At 38.9% G+C, this 15,592-nt stretch overlaps 1 long non-coding RNA gene across 1 annotated transcript; it reads right to left on the bottom strand.

Annotated features, from left to right (window-relative positions):
* Window positions 1-3,310: 3,310 nt before the first annotated feature.
* LOC121154623 lies at window positions 3,311-12,604 on the bottom strand. Its single transcript, XR_005883569.1, has 3 exons — window positions 12,369-12,604; window positions 11,383-11,484; window positions 3,311-3,439 (listed from the first exon to the last, which is right to left on the bottom strand). It is a non-coding gene; the product is annotated as an uncharacterized LOC121154623 (long non-coding RNA).
* Between the last annotated feature and the right edge of the window lie 2,988 nt (window positions 12,605-15,592).

Raw genomic sequence — 15,592 nt, 5'->3', positions numbered from 1 at the left:
CTCAATTCCATGTCTTAAACACTGCGCATAAAAGCTGACATAATTTGCATCTTTCTGAGTTGAAAGAAATATGTGCTTTTTGTTGGCCACTGTTCTAAAAAAGATAATGACTCTGTTTAAGCCAGTCTGGATATGAAATATTGGAAAAAGTGTCTTCAATTGCCTGCTTTGATTCTGACCTTCTAGTACCCATATCACATTGTCATTCAAATCCATGTTAGTTTATTATTTGGATGTCATTCAGAAAGTCAGGAGAGCTGGCGTGGTGGACAAGAGCAAGCAGTGGCTCTAGCAAGAAAAAGCATGCATCAGCACAGAATAACTGCTTCCTTCCTACTCAGTGAACCACAGAGAACTCTGTCAACAGCTGTAACATTCAGATCAAAAAAGGATAGGCAGAGCGACCGCAGGTTATCACTATTATAAAGAGAGAAGTTCATATGTTGTCATCTTAGGCAGGACTCACAGAAAGTCAGCTGAGATTCTATTGATATGGTCATTTCCAGCAGCCAGCAAGAAAGAGCTTAACCTGTCCTTACCCGCCTACCTGCAGGCCTCTCTTGGAAGGCAGAGAGCATCATGGTCATTGATTAGGTTCTCATCCATTCGTGCCACGTGCTTTTGTCATAGATGATGCCAGGAAATCCTGACTTGACTGTACAAGCAAGTTTCACCAGTAAGCCATACCCAAAAACCCACGGCTTCCTGTATGGCCAAATCTACCAACCTCTCTTTCCCAGGGCCAACTAGCATCCCTCCTGTAGTCTCCTAGCAAGCTGGACTCTACAGAATTTTTCAATAATATTTCCAACCCATAGGTATGATACAAACTTGCTTTCCTGTCTCCTTCAGTAATATTTCTTTCTGCTTATCAAGAGCATTTCTTTTCTCAAAAAAAAAAATCCGGCTTCTGTGAATGTTGACTGATTGTTGCTGTTATAAACACAATGTATCTCACAGCAAAGCAGATGCCTCCTCAGAGAGAAGAACAGACACAAACAAGAAAGCACAGAAGGGGGAAGCATGGTGATTAAGCGGCAGCTCTCCAGCGCTTATCTCCTTAGCATGTAAGGTGCATCCTCCTATCCTCAAAATGGAGATATCTGCTTTGGCTGCTCCCTGATTTTCTTGCGCAGTCCCAAGAAATGATGATTGAAGATATGCAACTGGAGTCTCACCCTAGATAGGAATTTGGTTTCTAACAAGCAATCTAAAAATCTTTTGTAGTTAAAAAGAAAAAAAAAAAGGCCCTGAAAATTTCTTAAAATCTCAAAAAAGAAGAGAAAGAAAGATTTCATGTCAAAAACTTGGTACTGCCAAATCAGGTACAGTGAGCTCAGTGGCAAGAAAAGGAAAATGTACATAACTGTTTTCAGATACTCAACTTATTTTCCACATTAAAAACTACCAAACCTCGGAGAACAACTAGAAGGTAGGCAGAGAATTCAAACGGTTTCTCTTGCCTCCGGTCTTAATGTGTTCACATTAGTGTCAAACCACTGCAGTGTTAATAGGTTAGTCCGTAAAAAGATGAACAAAAATAGTATCACAACCTTTGTTTTCTATTGTGGGCACAAATATCAAGAGACAACACTGTAATGCTTAAAGTGTGCCAACTCAGTGTCATGACACAGAACCCAGAAACTGGCTTTTACTGAAGTTCGTCATCGTGCCTTGTTGAGATCTCCCAACCAGCTACTCCCTCCATTACACAAAGATCTGGGCCGCAACAGTTTAATAACTTTTTATGTTTAGGTTATAATTTTCTTCTAGACTCAGACGCAGATAAGTTGAATCCCCATCAAGTGCTAGTCTAACAGTTGCCTCCACATGGCTTATCTGAACCCTCCCAAATAGATCTATAACCACCTAAACCATAGACCAATGGAGAGTCTGTGCATTGTACCTGGCATGTTGTTCCCCAAAGTGGTGACAGACTCTAGGCAACCACTAGGGGCTGAACTTACTCGTTTGTGGGTTTTGATAAACAGCAGTCCACATATGCAAGGGGAGTCCTATAAGATTTTTTCATCCAGTGGCATCGTAGTGTCCTAGTTCTTGTAAGTATGTACCGTTGTATTCACTCAACGGTGAAATAGCTAGAGGAGGCTCTTCTCAGAACACATATCTCTAGACAAATGATGCATGGTTGTCATTTCTTTCAGCTATTTTACTACGAAACACAATACAAACAAAATCATATAGATAAAATAAAACTTAAAACAAAAAAAAATGCATGCAAATATCTCCTAAATCCCCAAAAGAGGAAATAGGAATAATATAGCTACATCTTTCACAATTCAATAAAACATTATATCTTCAGAAATGTCATGCTGGGTAGCAATATAAACAAAAAATGCATTTTTAAAAAAATAAAAACAATTTTATGCACTATACAACAGGAAAAGATACACAAAGTCAAATAAAGCAATGAGAGGAAAAGGAAATCAGCAAGCCCTATTATTCATAACCACAGAAACTCACTTTTGCTAAGCCAAAAACAACTCCGGGAACTAAAGGTAGTAGGATTGAAACGTGTATCTTCTTTAACTCACTCAATACTGTGTATCAGCTGTTCATGAAGCACAAGAGCAATGGACATGGAAGACATGGAACCTCCATGGCCAGGGAGCTGATGAAAACGGAGCGGAGGCCAGAGAAGGATCTACACTGAAGACGGGGCTTAGAGACGACTCACTCAACAGATACCTCACGCCAAATTTTGCACGCATCATTTCCAATTATTTCCTCTTAAAAAGCTACCAAAATTATGTCAGCTTTACACCCAACAAAAATCTAGATTTACCTTTGGATTAGTTAGCTGGTGAATAAGTAAACATAAATAATCAGGACACATTCAGTTACTGACAAATGATCTGCAGGAATTAGAATAAGCTGATTTGGTAGAGAATGACAAAGCTATTTTAAAATGGGAGCCCAGAGAAGAATTTATGAGCTGAGTGAAAATGCACACACACGTTTTTAGGTGGGTGTAGGCTATGAATACATGCATAATGCCACCTTAGCAAGCCTAATAAGCTAAGTCATTCTGAATTAATACACAAAGAATGTATTTGTACCTAGTTGTGAATTTATTTTATTTGCTGATACCTAAATGCAGAAAATAAAATAATCTCATAGTGAAAGCAAAAGTTAGAATTAATGTACGTATAATCTTTCAGTGTTATAAAAATGAATGAATCACTGGAAAAATACAACAAGATTTCAGTTCTAATGACAACACAAAGATATTAACTCCAGTGGTGTTTACTCACTCTTATCAAGTAGCATTTCTTATATCTGTCCATTGTTAACAAACAGGATGGAGGGCATTTAGAAAAACATTTGAAATGTCTGCATCCCATGTCAAGGTGCCTGAGTTTAATTCCCAGCTTCCTAGGAGTGTAGGCATCAGTCACACTTGAACTTCAGGTGGTCACTGTGAAGAAATTATTTTTTAAACGTATTTGGAAATCTCATTAACATTAAATCATTTCAATGGAAGTGGCTTATCATAAGCAGGCTATGTGAACTAACTGCAGACACTTATTTAAAAACTTACTTATCTAAGTCCTAGAGAACAGAAAGGCAAAAAATAGAAAAATTAGAAAAATAAAACTTTCTTTTCAAAAATAACCTTTGCATCTTAAAAAGAAACTGAGGCTGTTAATAGCAAAAGCGCTGACATTTTCAGATAGAAAGGTGAGTTCTTAGCTCCTAAAAGCACCTATGAACAAATGACAATATAATTACTATACCCTTAAATGTCAAAGAATTAACCTTTTAGTTCCTACAGCAGTAAATGTCTAATTATCAAGAACTACTTATGATGCATTAGACAGTAGCTATGTCAGTTCCAATTCCACCCTCCCAGATGGCCTTCTTAAATGACTCCGTATGTTCCAGTGATTTCATGGGAGCTTTGCCCCATTTAGTTCTTATTCCTACCTGAATCATCTGTAAAAGATATTAGCCAAATCCAGGCATGAAATGTAAATATAAAACCAACAGAACCAAAAATCATCACAGTAGGGGCTGACAAAGATGCTCACCCTCCACCTGCGGTGCAGGCATCTCATATGGGTGCCACTTCATGTGCCAGCTGCGCCACTTCTGATTAAACTCCCTGTCTGTGAACTGTGATGGCAGTGGAAGATGGCTCAAGTCCTGGGGTCCCTGAATCCATGCACCATGTGGAAGACCTGGAGGAAGCTCCCAGCCCCTGGCTCCTTGTTTTGGATCAGTTCAGCTGCAACCATGTGGTCATTTGTGACACATCAGATGGAAGACCTTTCTCTGTGTCTCTTTCTCTGTAAAATCTGCCTTAGAAAAATAAGCAAATGTATTTACATATTTACATATTATAAATGTATAGATTTATAAATTTATATTATAAATATATTTATCTCTACACAATAGGGGTTGGCACGGTGTCTCAACAGGCTAATCCTCCACTCTCCATAACACTGGCATCCCATATGGGCACCAGTTCTAGCCTTGGCTGCCCCACTTCCTGTCCAGTTCACAACTCATGTCCTAAGGAAAGTAACAAAGGATAGCTCAAATCCTTGGACCTCTGTAGCCAGGAGGTAGACCCAGAAGAAGCTCCTGGCTTTAGGTCAGCTTTGCCAGTATGATCATCTGGGTAGTGAGGCAGCAGATGGAAGATCTTTCTCACTGTGCATGTCTGTATATCTGTCTTTCAAATAAAAAATAATAATTTTTTTAAAAAATCAACAAATTGAAACTATCCAAACACTTCAAAATCAAATTGACTTACTCAAAAGATAGAATTACCATATGATCCAACAATCTTGCTTCTAAGTCTCTGCACAAAAGAATTGACAGCAGAATCTCAAGAGAGATGTTTGCACACCCATACATCTACCAGTACTGCTTGCCGCAGCTAAAAGGAGTAAGCAACACAAGTGTTTACCAATCATCAGATAAACGGATCAACAAAATGAATATGCACACAATGGAACATCAGTCAGTCCTACAGAGAAAATAAATTCTGGGAAAAGGTAGTGTACAGATGAAACCTGAGCAGGTGATGCTAAGTGAAATAAGCCAATCACACAAAAGGCTAAACTGATTCCACTTACCCGAGGTGCCGAGTGTAGTGGAATTCATAGAGCTAGGAAGCAGAAGGGTGGTTCTCAGTGGTCAGCTGAGAGAGGAGGCTAGGGATATATTCTCCAGTGTGTAGTGTTTCCGTTTTATAAGCTAAAGAAAGTGATGGATATGGACAGCATAGCAGTACACATGTGTAGCTAACTCCAGTGACGCACACAGTGTAAAAGAAGCTAGGGTATTAATTTTAATGCCATGTCTATTTTACCACACCTAAACTTTAATTTTAATTGTGGAAGGGAAGGGAATAAGAAGGACATGCACACCAAAGTACCTATACTGGCAGTGTAGCAACCGTTAACTCTGGAAATAAAATGAATTTCCGTTACTTAGGGAATTTGTGGACAATCTTTGACACAGTCATGCTCCTTAATATTGTAAGGATGTTAATATAACATTAATTAGTTATTTTGGGATGATTTCCATATGATACAACTGGGTAAGAAAAGAAAAATGAAGAACATGTTCATATATAATCAAATTTTGAAAAACAAATTGTCAACAGATGTAATAATTTAATAATAGTTCGCCTCCTCACTGACATTATCAGGTGCCTTTTTGGCAGGTGGTAAGGGAAAATACACTTAACCTTCACAACACCTTTATTAAAATCACTTTACAAATAAGAAAGATGAATCCATACGGTGTTGAACATTTTCTCCAAGGCAGGGCTGGTCTAATGGCTCATCCTCTGTTTGTGAGCACTGGTGTCCTATATGGGTACCACCTGTGTCCCAGCTGTTCTGCTTCTCATCCATCTCTCTGACTGTGGCCCGAGAAAGCAGTAGAAGATGGACCAAAGTGTTGGGACCTGCATCTGTGTGGGAGACCTGGGAGAGGCTCCTGGATGCTGGCTTCAGAATTACTCAGCTCTGGCTGCTGCTGCCATTTGGGGAATGAACAAGCAGATGAAAGATGTTCCCTCGGTCTCTCCCTGTCTCTATGAATCTGATCAGCCTTTCCAATAAACAAATGGAAAAATCTTTTTAAAAATTGATCATATGCATGAAATCATGATATTTGAATAACAACAGGTTTTCTAAGGAGAAAGCAGGTTTCCATGATTATATTAAAATGGAAGGTACAGAAGAATTACAGCAAATTGTAGCAATTACCATGGTGATGTTGACTGCACACTTCCAGAAGGAACTGGAGAGCACTACTTTAGTATCATGTCTGCTAAATATTGTCAAAATTATTTCACTCCATAGAGGTAAGGAGCCACTTACTTAAGACAGTGTTCTTTCCCTTTGAAGTGCCAGAACTCTCTTTTGGTCACAGACATGGAGTAAATAAACAGATACAAAGATATTTTACTTTTGTTCATTTCTTTGTTGTTGTTCTTGTTTTTCTTTAGTTCACTGAAATTATCTTCTCTGATTTGGCATCCACTATATACAATGTATTGATACCAAAGATCAGCTCAGCTGCTTTTTACTTACGCTTTTGCAAATAAGAAGGCTGGTGACCTAAGAAATCAGGTATTAACCATTCGCATCACAGCACCTATGCTTGATCTGTGGGTTTCATTTCATTTACTATATACTCTGCTTAAAGCTGTTTGATGTTAACATCTATTTTAGGTCTTTCCATTGTCTGGAAAGAATCGACATCAAATCTTAACATACCAGAGTATTGGAAAGAGTCAACATCAAGTCTCAATGTATCAGAGTATTTAAGAAGTGCAACAAACAGATAAATCAAGACCATGACACACTAGTGTCCTTGTCTAAATATTTCCACTTAGGCAAGAACCAATATTTAATATTTGCATTGGGTTTACTTAATATATCTGTGTTTGACAATTTAGTCCAAGAACATGCTAGGACAGATAAGACCTTAGGTACTCCTCAAGGTGTTTATAACTACTAAGTGAATCAGAAAGTCTACAATACTTGAATGTTTAAGGAAACAGAAAAAAAGATGAAAGCAATGGCATCCTCTCCAAAAGATAATGTATACTAACATACTTGCTTTCTTAGAAGTTCAATAAGTACTAACTGTAACATGAACAGGATATACTAAGCATGCTTGTGTTTAGTTTCTTGATAATAATGGTGTATATATCTCTGAAATATTTGTGTACTTTTACTCAATTGCCCTTGTGATCAATGATACATATTTCCTAAGTGACCTAACAAAGTTAGTCATAGTCTGTGGTAATAAAATGCAATTTCTTCGTGAAAATTAGCTAGACTACCCTGGGCTCTAAGATATGATGTTGACCCCATTAACAATGTACTTGAAGCAAGCTACCCCAAAAAATCTCAAAATGAGTAAGAAATATTTTGCTGTATTTAATGAGCGCATTTATACCCATTTGATGACTTTCTATTTGCCCTGTGAGGATACTGGACAAATGAAAATCTACTTGTTCCCAAATGTGTCAATGTCTGTTTAACTCAATAACCCATTCTAAGTCTGTTGTAATGGTGGCCATTCTACGTGACATTCTGCAATATACACATTCGTTCCTTTAGCCCACAGACAATGAAAATATGAGCTGTCTGAATTCTTTAGTGCTATTTCCAGGAGTTATCAATTCTTGATAACTTCATTCCCCTAGATTATATGATAATTATAATAAACTTATGGCTATAATTCAAACCATTAGCATTCATTACACAACTATGGTAATTGATTTATTTTTAACAGTTTGTCAATACACCCTCTCTGTAGACATGTTCAATATCCTTGAATATGTCTTTTTATAAAAATTGAAAGCATCTTTGACATGTAAAATCAATCAAAAATGACAGCTGCAAATTCTGAAAACCCTCAGTACTAATGCCATAGGATTTAGTCACTGATAACAGGTCCTTTTTCAATCAAAATATTTAGCATGTAAATGCATGCTAAATATGCATGCAAAAAATAATGATGCTCACTTATTTAATACCTGTAGATCTCACTGAATCTGTTGTTCTATTCTTGGTCCAAGTATAACATAGCTGAGAAATGCGTACTGCTACAAATGTCAGAAACTCTATTAATGCTGTATTGAAATAGATTTCTATTTCTCGTGGAGTCACAAGTGAAGAAGCATGTCTGTGATCCTGAACCAGCAGCTCAGTGAAGAGGGCCAACTTCTTGGTATCTCATGGCATTTTCATCCTGGACAGAAGAAGGATGAGTCAGTGCCAGATAAGCATCCACACTGGGGAGCAGAAGGAGCAGGTGCATGTCAATGGCATTTGATCTGGGTATCAGTGCCAATTTTGTGTAGAATCCTCTTTCCCAGGAGACTCCCCCCAGATGTACCTGGATGCCTTTTAAGGGAAATGACCACAGGACTCTCCCTACAGGAGTGAAATGTGGCCTGGATGTGTGGCCACTTTGTTTCCACTCTTTTCCCCAGTCCAGTGCAACCTCTAAGGGAACATACACATCACATGCTACCTCACCAGCAAGGGGCTCTTGGAGCAGACATTATCAAAATGTTTCATACTGTGTCTCATTGTTTTTGGTTTTGTTGTTGTTGCTGTTGTTTTGGTTTTTGGTTTTATTTTGGTTTTTTTTTTTTTTTGGTTTTTGGTTTTTGTTTTGTTTTTTTGTTTGCTTTTTGTTTGTTTGTTTTTTGCAGAGCCGAGCATTATTTCTTTGGATTTTTGCTACAAAAGCTGAACTAACCCCTGCATTCCTTCCCCAGGGTATACAATCTGTACTTGATCCTCTCCAATAGGGGGACTGCAGGGGGATGATAATCTTGATTGGTTTTCATAGCCCTTAGTTTACAAATCAAGTGACACTGCAGAACCTGATGGCCCTCATCTCAGCCTTTTATGGGAATCTGACTCTTCCTGGGGCCAGAGAAGGCACAGAGAGAGGGCCTGCTGGGAGACTCACCACCATTAACTGTGCAGATGAGGGTGGGACGGAAGGGAGAGAGAAGCAGAGAAATCTATGACCTGCTGATTTCCTCCCCAAATGCCAAAAACTTGTGAGGGGTGGGCCAGGCTGAATTCAAGCTGTCTGCACTCGGTCTCACAGGAGAATGGGAGGGCCACCCTCAGCAGCTGCTCTCCCAGGCTCGTGAGCAGGAGCTGGACAGGAAGTGCAGCAGCCTAGATTCCAATAAGCACTTGGGTTTGTCATGCTGGTATCACAAGCAGCAGTTTAACCTGATATACCAGCCCCCAAAACACATAATAATGGTTATCTTTTATCTGAAAGGAAAAAATAGTAACATTTGTTAATGTTTAATTTCCAAAATGATGGCACATAAAGTTTATAAATAAGTAGGTACACATTGAGTTATTTGAAGAATTTCAATAATCAGGAATATAATTAAAATAATTAGAAGAGACCCTTAGGTTTCCTCTTCAAAATGCAGACCAGAAGGATGCTAATAACTAGAGCGACCCCTGTGAGTTGCATGGATGGGACAGTCATCCATCATGGAGACAGAAGAGAGAACCAAACCGTGTTTAACCATGCTGCAACAAAAATCTCAGACACTGGGTATAACACCTGGAACTGCTTTCTTAGCCTCAATGTCAGGATAATTTTTGGATTGCTTTAAAAACGATAAAAAGCACTTAGCTTTTTTTTTTTCACCAGAAAGTGGCATAATTCTTCATCCTATTACATTCATTCCTGCCCTAAAATCCCTTACTATGCCATTTAAAAACTATTCTTCCTTTTCCATTCCATGTGTAATGAAAACAATAAAACACTAGGCCTGCCAGGACTGTCATCATTATTTCACAAAACACTTCTGAAAGCATTGTGGTAAACACCACTTTCCTAACACGCTTTCCTGATGCAACTGACAGGGCACTGGCAGAGGTAATGAGCGAAACGCTGATGTCGCTGACTTTCAAATCAAAGAATGATAAACATCAGTTGTTTCCTAGATCCTTGACAGTTTCTTTTTACACGTAGTCTCTGTCAGACTACAAAGCATGTGTTGCATTTTTCTTTATGCTAGGGAAAATGGTGCAAATATGTGTACGAGTCAAACCCTACCTTCCTAGAGATAAAAGTTCTGATACATTATGCTTCTGATTCTGTTTTTCCAGATTCATGCAGTGGAATTTTTTTAACCACTATCATCTTCTAGAAAACCAGTATCCTAGTAGCCCAAATTTATCAAGCACAGTCCTTGATCTCTTTTGTTGTTGTTGTTGTTGTTGTTGTTGTTAAGATCTGTTTAATTTTTACAGATCTTTCTTTTGCTGGTTCACTCCCTAAGTGGCCACATTGGCAGAGGCTGAGCTGATCCGAAGCCAGGAGCCAGAAGTTTCTTCCATGTCTCCCACATGCATACAGGAGCCCAGAAACTTGGGCCATTCTCCACTGCTGGATTCCCAAGCAATAAGGAAGAAGCTAGATCAGAAGTGGAGCAGCAGGGATGCAAATTGGTGCCCATACAGAATGCCTGCACAACAAGGAAGAGGATTAATATCCTATGCCACCATGCTGGCCCTAGTATTTAACTTTTGCAAATGGAAAGATTAAGGCAAAAAAAGGGAAAAGCAAAACGCAAAGATTTGCTGTCCCCTATTTGATTTGCTCTTAGCAGTGCAAGAACAGAATCAGGATACAAGTCTCCCTCTCTGTGCCCTAATCCTTTCCAAGCCTTACAGTCTGCTCCATTTGAGCCTCTGTGTGGAGATGTTTAAACGCTGGGCAAGCTTCCTGTGGCCTGTGCACCTTCAAACTCTCCTGCTATCCTCGGCAAACGAGATTCAGCTGGAGAAGGTTGGACCTTTGGAACTGACTGTCAATATCAGACACACAGCCAAGGAGGTCATAATTTTGGAACACAAAAAATCATACATGCTTCCCCCGACAGCTCTTGGGTTGACTCTGGGATTTAGCTTGATGTTTGGCTGTCTGTATGCGTATACAGAATAATGATTGTATTACCAATAAGCCTCTCTGGGGTTTAGGTTGGACATCTTGGTTGACTGGTTAATTTTTAAATTTCTGGTCTGATGCTATCACTGAATATTATTTTCTAATAAACTTTTTTTAAAAAAATGCTTACGAGAGGCAAAATCACAGAGCTGGGCAGAAATATTCAACTGAGAATATTAATTCTTTAACTAGAAGGAAATCAAATTTACAGCAAAATTTGAAAATTTATATTCAATTACACCTTCCTTAACTTTTTGTTAAAAAGAAATATGTTACATGGTGCAATTCAGTCATATTTAACAAAACTTTTAGTCACCTTCTAAGAGTTGCAAGTTAAAAACAAACACGGTCACGGGTAGTGATGTACTTGCGGATGTCAGTATGTACTCTGTCATCACAACTGCCATTTCAGAGTGAGCTGCTCCAGGACCTGAGAGCCTTTCACACACTGTAGCAAAGGTAGGCTTCTGTTGTGACTCTATGTGCATTCTGCAAGTGACAGAAAGAGAAAAGGAAGAGTTGGACATGCGCCTGGCTTCGAGGAGCTTTCAAGCTAGGAAAAAAATGAAATATGAATACCCTGCAGAGAGAGAGAAGAAGAAGGAGAAGTAGGAGAGAAAGAAAAAAGAGAAGAGGAGGAAAGGGGAGAAGAGAGGAAAGGGGAGAAGAAGAGAGGGGAGGGGAGGAGAGGAAAGGAAGGGAGGGATTTCAATGGTCTAAAATTCACAAGTTGGGATAAATAATTTCACCAATTCATGAAATTCTTAAAACTGCCCATTTGCTTACCCTGTCTCCACCCAGGTACTGTCAGATGCCCATACCCTCTTGTTGCTGCGTAGACTCATGCATCTTCATGATGAGCAGTCTAGGAATTCAACAGGCTCCAGTCATATTATCAGTAATTGATATATTTTGCCCCATTTGTCTCAAAGGAAATTGCATTATCTTGGAAGCTCACCCTGATTAAACCCAAAGCCTGCATGAATGATCCCTTAATGTTCTCATAAACATGCGTCAGTATGGCACTTTGATGTAACTGAATAAAAGGAGGCCTAGAGAAGCTAAGAAATTTGCCAGCGCCATAGGGTCCACATAAAGGAGTCAAGGATTCAGTATTTGAACTCTTGTTCTTTCTTTTACAAGCTCCGGGATATGAAAAAGCAGCCACACTTTCAACAGGTGAAATTGGATAAATTGCATGTCACCAAGTGAAAATGGCTGCTTACAAGTGAGTTCCACATCCTCCCTCTTTCACTTCGCATGAAACTCCTATCATACAATATGGTATCAAGAACTAGATTTGTATTTTACTGTGAAATAGATTTTACTTTTTGGTAAACTTTTCATTTATGATTAATCAAATCTTTACCAACCAGATAGTTGCTACCAGAAGCTGTTTTCCATCAAATAGATTCGGGGCAGGAGATGTATCACATGGCTCCACACCCTACTTTCCTTGCTAAAGCACTTTCACCAACACACTTTGAGGCTCCATACTCTTCTCACCACATTCCTCCACTCCCAGGTTTGATCAGCCACTGTTCTAAAAGCGTAGCCACTCGGACGCTGGCAGCAGGAAAAAGAGAAAAAGAACTATTCATTTTAGCCCAAGCTAGAAAAAAAGTTACCATGTTTTGTATAAAAATGTAAATTATATTACTCAAATGTAATACATTAAATGCCTCTATTCTAAAATAATTTAAAATTATTAATGTATGGTCATGTAATTTCTAACAATGTTTAGTTAATGTTTAACATGTATAGTTTTTCTCACTAAGATGAAGGTACATAAAAATTTTGCCTAATTGTGAATCATCAAATTTTCTCTCTCTCTCTCTTTTTCTCTCTCTCTCTCTCACACACACACACACATTCCCATCAGAGTACATGCATTTGATGTTATATAGCAGCTGGAAACAGGAATGAAGCTTACAGAATTCTGATGTGTTCAATGACATTTTCAACCAATGGAGTATGACCTTGAATTTCACCTAGAAGCTGGCAATCTGGATTTACAAATAAGATAACAGGGTACTTTCATAAGTACAACTATCAGATAATAAAAAATAAAGCAGTGTAGGAAACACTTAGCAAATGTATACATCAATAATCCCTTGTCTATTCATTGCACTGCCATTCTCAAGATGGAAATTTCAAACATGGCAAATAGTCTGTCTTGAATGTCCACATAAATACATACCAGTGGCAATTGAAGTTTCTTATATCCCCCACCTACCTTTGTTTCTAGTGTTTCTTTCTTGAATTTTGACTATCAACTGAGTTTATCCTTTAAAATATTTCAAACACACCTTACCAAAGGCATCTGTCTCCCCAGTATATATCCCAAGGCAAAGCAATGCTGAAGCATACAAATAGACCAAGATGCTGAAGAACAAGGCCAAACTCCCAAGACCAGCAGATAGAAAAGCGAACACACTTCACTAATATTTTTACATTCTAGTTCAATCAATGTTCTGCCCATTGACCCATGCTGCTGCAGTAGGACACCCAGTACATTGTTACTGACGAGCAATTGCCAAATGTTTAACTACCAGTAGAAACAGCTTTGTTTTCAACCTATGATGACACCCATATCAAAGCAAAACCACTTCCAATTGCATGCTTATCCCATCCATTGTTTCCAGATTCTATGCTGCTTTCAGGCAACACAAATCAGCCTTTCTTGGTGGGTTCAGGATTTTTCTATCCCAATCATAGCTTCCTCGGCAAGAATAGCAACCCTGACGAAAGCAAATCGCAGCATTCCATTCTGGAAAAAGGGCTTGACTGTGGGCTAGCACTGTGCCAGCCTCCTCTGTCCGCTGACAGCATGGCGCCACATCATGAGACCTCCAAAACAAAAGCACGTTGGGTCACCTCCTGACGCAGTCAGATATGACTCATTAAATACTGATTTAATTGTACCACTGTTTTTCATGTCCTCTGCCTGACACTGAGCTTCCTCTAGCCCAAATTTTCTCTAATGAGCTGAGCTCTACTTTACTTCCAAACCATCAGTTCACAACAGCATTTATTCACTGAAAAAATGTGCAGTTAAAATGTGCTCAAATAGTAGATGGTTACTTATGGTGGTTCTATACAAACTGATTCTGCTGCCTGTTCTTTTTTCTTGACAGTAGGCAGATTAATGGTGCTCCTATTATAAAATCAGTTTGGCATTTGTAAAATTGTGGAGCCAGGATGTCCTCAGTTACAACCTTCATCTTACAAAGAGAAAACTGGGACCTGGAGAAATTAGCAGACACTCAGTCGCACAGCATAAACTAATACTAGTCAAAGCCCGGAATCTGAGAGGAAATGTATTACCATCTAGAGTATGCTGTTCTTCACTGCTCTGAGTAACCACTTGGTCAGGAGACCTCAATCACTGCCTGCCAAAAAGTACTTCTATGTTCTTAATCATAAAACAGTAAAGAAGTACAGAGTAATTACAAGCTGAGTAAAAATACTCAGTTACACTCATAAATATTACTGTTAACATAGAGAACAGTAACAAGAATTGTTACTGATGAGATTTTAAGAATAAATTGGACATTTTTTCACTGCTAATCATGAATATACAGTATATGAAGCCTAAGAAGTAATTTTCCATTTTCCCATTTCCTAATTATTTAGAAAAGAAAAACAGAATTAGCACTAACTGGCCTGGTGTTCAAGTTGAGTCAGAGTTAGAAGAACGCTGTCTCACAGTGGGTCTCAGTCTTGGCTGCACAATGGAAATACCACGAGAAGCTTTTAAAAGCTGCTTCTGTCCTTCGCTTTAGAAACCTGGGGAGGTTTGCTTGGCACGTTTCTCAGGTTTTTGTCTAGTAAATAGTATTGACGGCAATGATGCCTAACATGCTGTTGTGTGCACTGTTGTTAACACACATATGTAAAGCACTTAGGCAGCACGTGGCTAGGGACTAGCAGTTAACCCATGTTAGATATTGTATGTGCAAGCTCTGTGTCCATTTGTGAGAGAACATAGGGTTTCAGTATAAAATTCCTGTATTGGCAATTATGCATTCTACACAATTATTATTATGAAGCCATTGATACACAATCCAAATAACAGAGAAACTAAAGGTATAATCCTTAAGTGGGGGCAGGAACCCCCATTTAATCCACCACCTGAAGGTGTTGGCATCTCATATGGTGTCAGTTTGTGTTCTGACTGCCCCACCTCCTATCCAGAGTCCTTCTTGTGGCCTAGGAAAGCAACAGAACATGGGTCAAAGCCTTAGGTCCCTGTACCTGCATGGGAGACTCAGAGGAGACTCCTGACTCCTGACTATTACCTTTGGATCAGCTCAGCTCCTGCCAATGTGGCTACTTAAGGAGCGAATCAGCAGACCTTTCCAACTCTCCTTCTATCTGTACATCTACCTTTCCCACTAAAAATCTTAAAATAAGGGAAACAAATTAGATGGGTTCCATAATTAACTGGAATTCTCCTGCTCACATTTTCAGGGTCATTATGCACAAGAACACAGAATAAATTAACCAAGAAACAAGAAACCACATCCATTTGGAAAGGATTGGAAAGGATTTGGAAACACTGAAGTTCAGAGAGATTCTAGAAGGGCAGAACATT

This window comes from Ochotona curzoniae, unplaced genomic scaffold (assembly GCF_017591425.1).
Source record: "Ochotona curzoniae isolate NIBS_2020 unplaced genomic scaffold, NIBS_Ocur_1.0 contig_2754, whole genome shotgun sequence".
Taxonomy (NCBI): Eukaryota; Metazoa; Chordata; class Mammalia; order Lagomorpha; family Ochotonidae; genus Ochotona; species Ochotona curzoniae.
The sequence above is the reverse complement of the archived record's forward strand: the minus strand, read 5'-3'. Positions and strand labels throughout refer to the sequence as shown.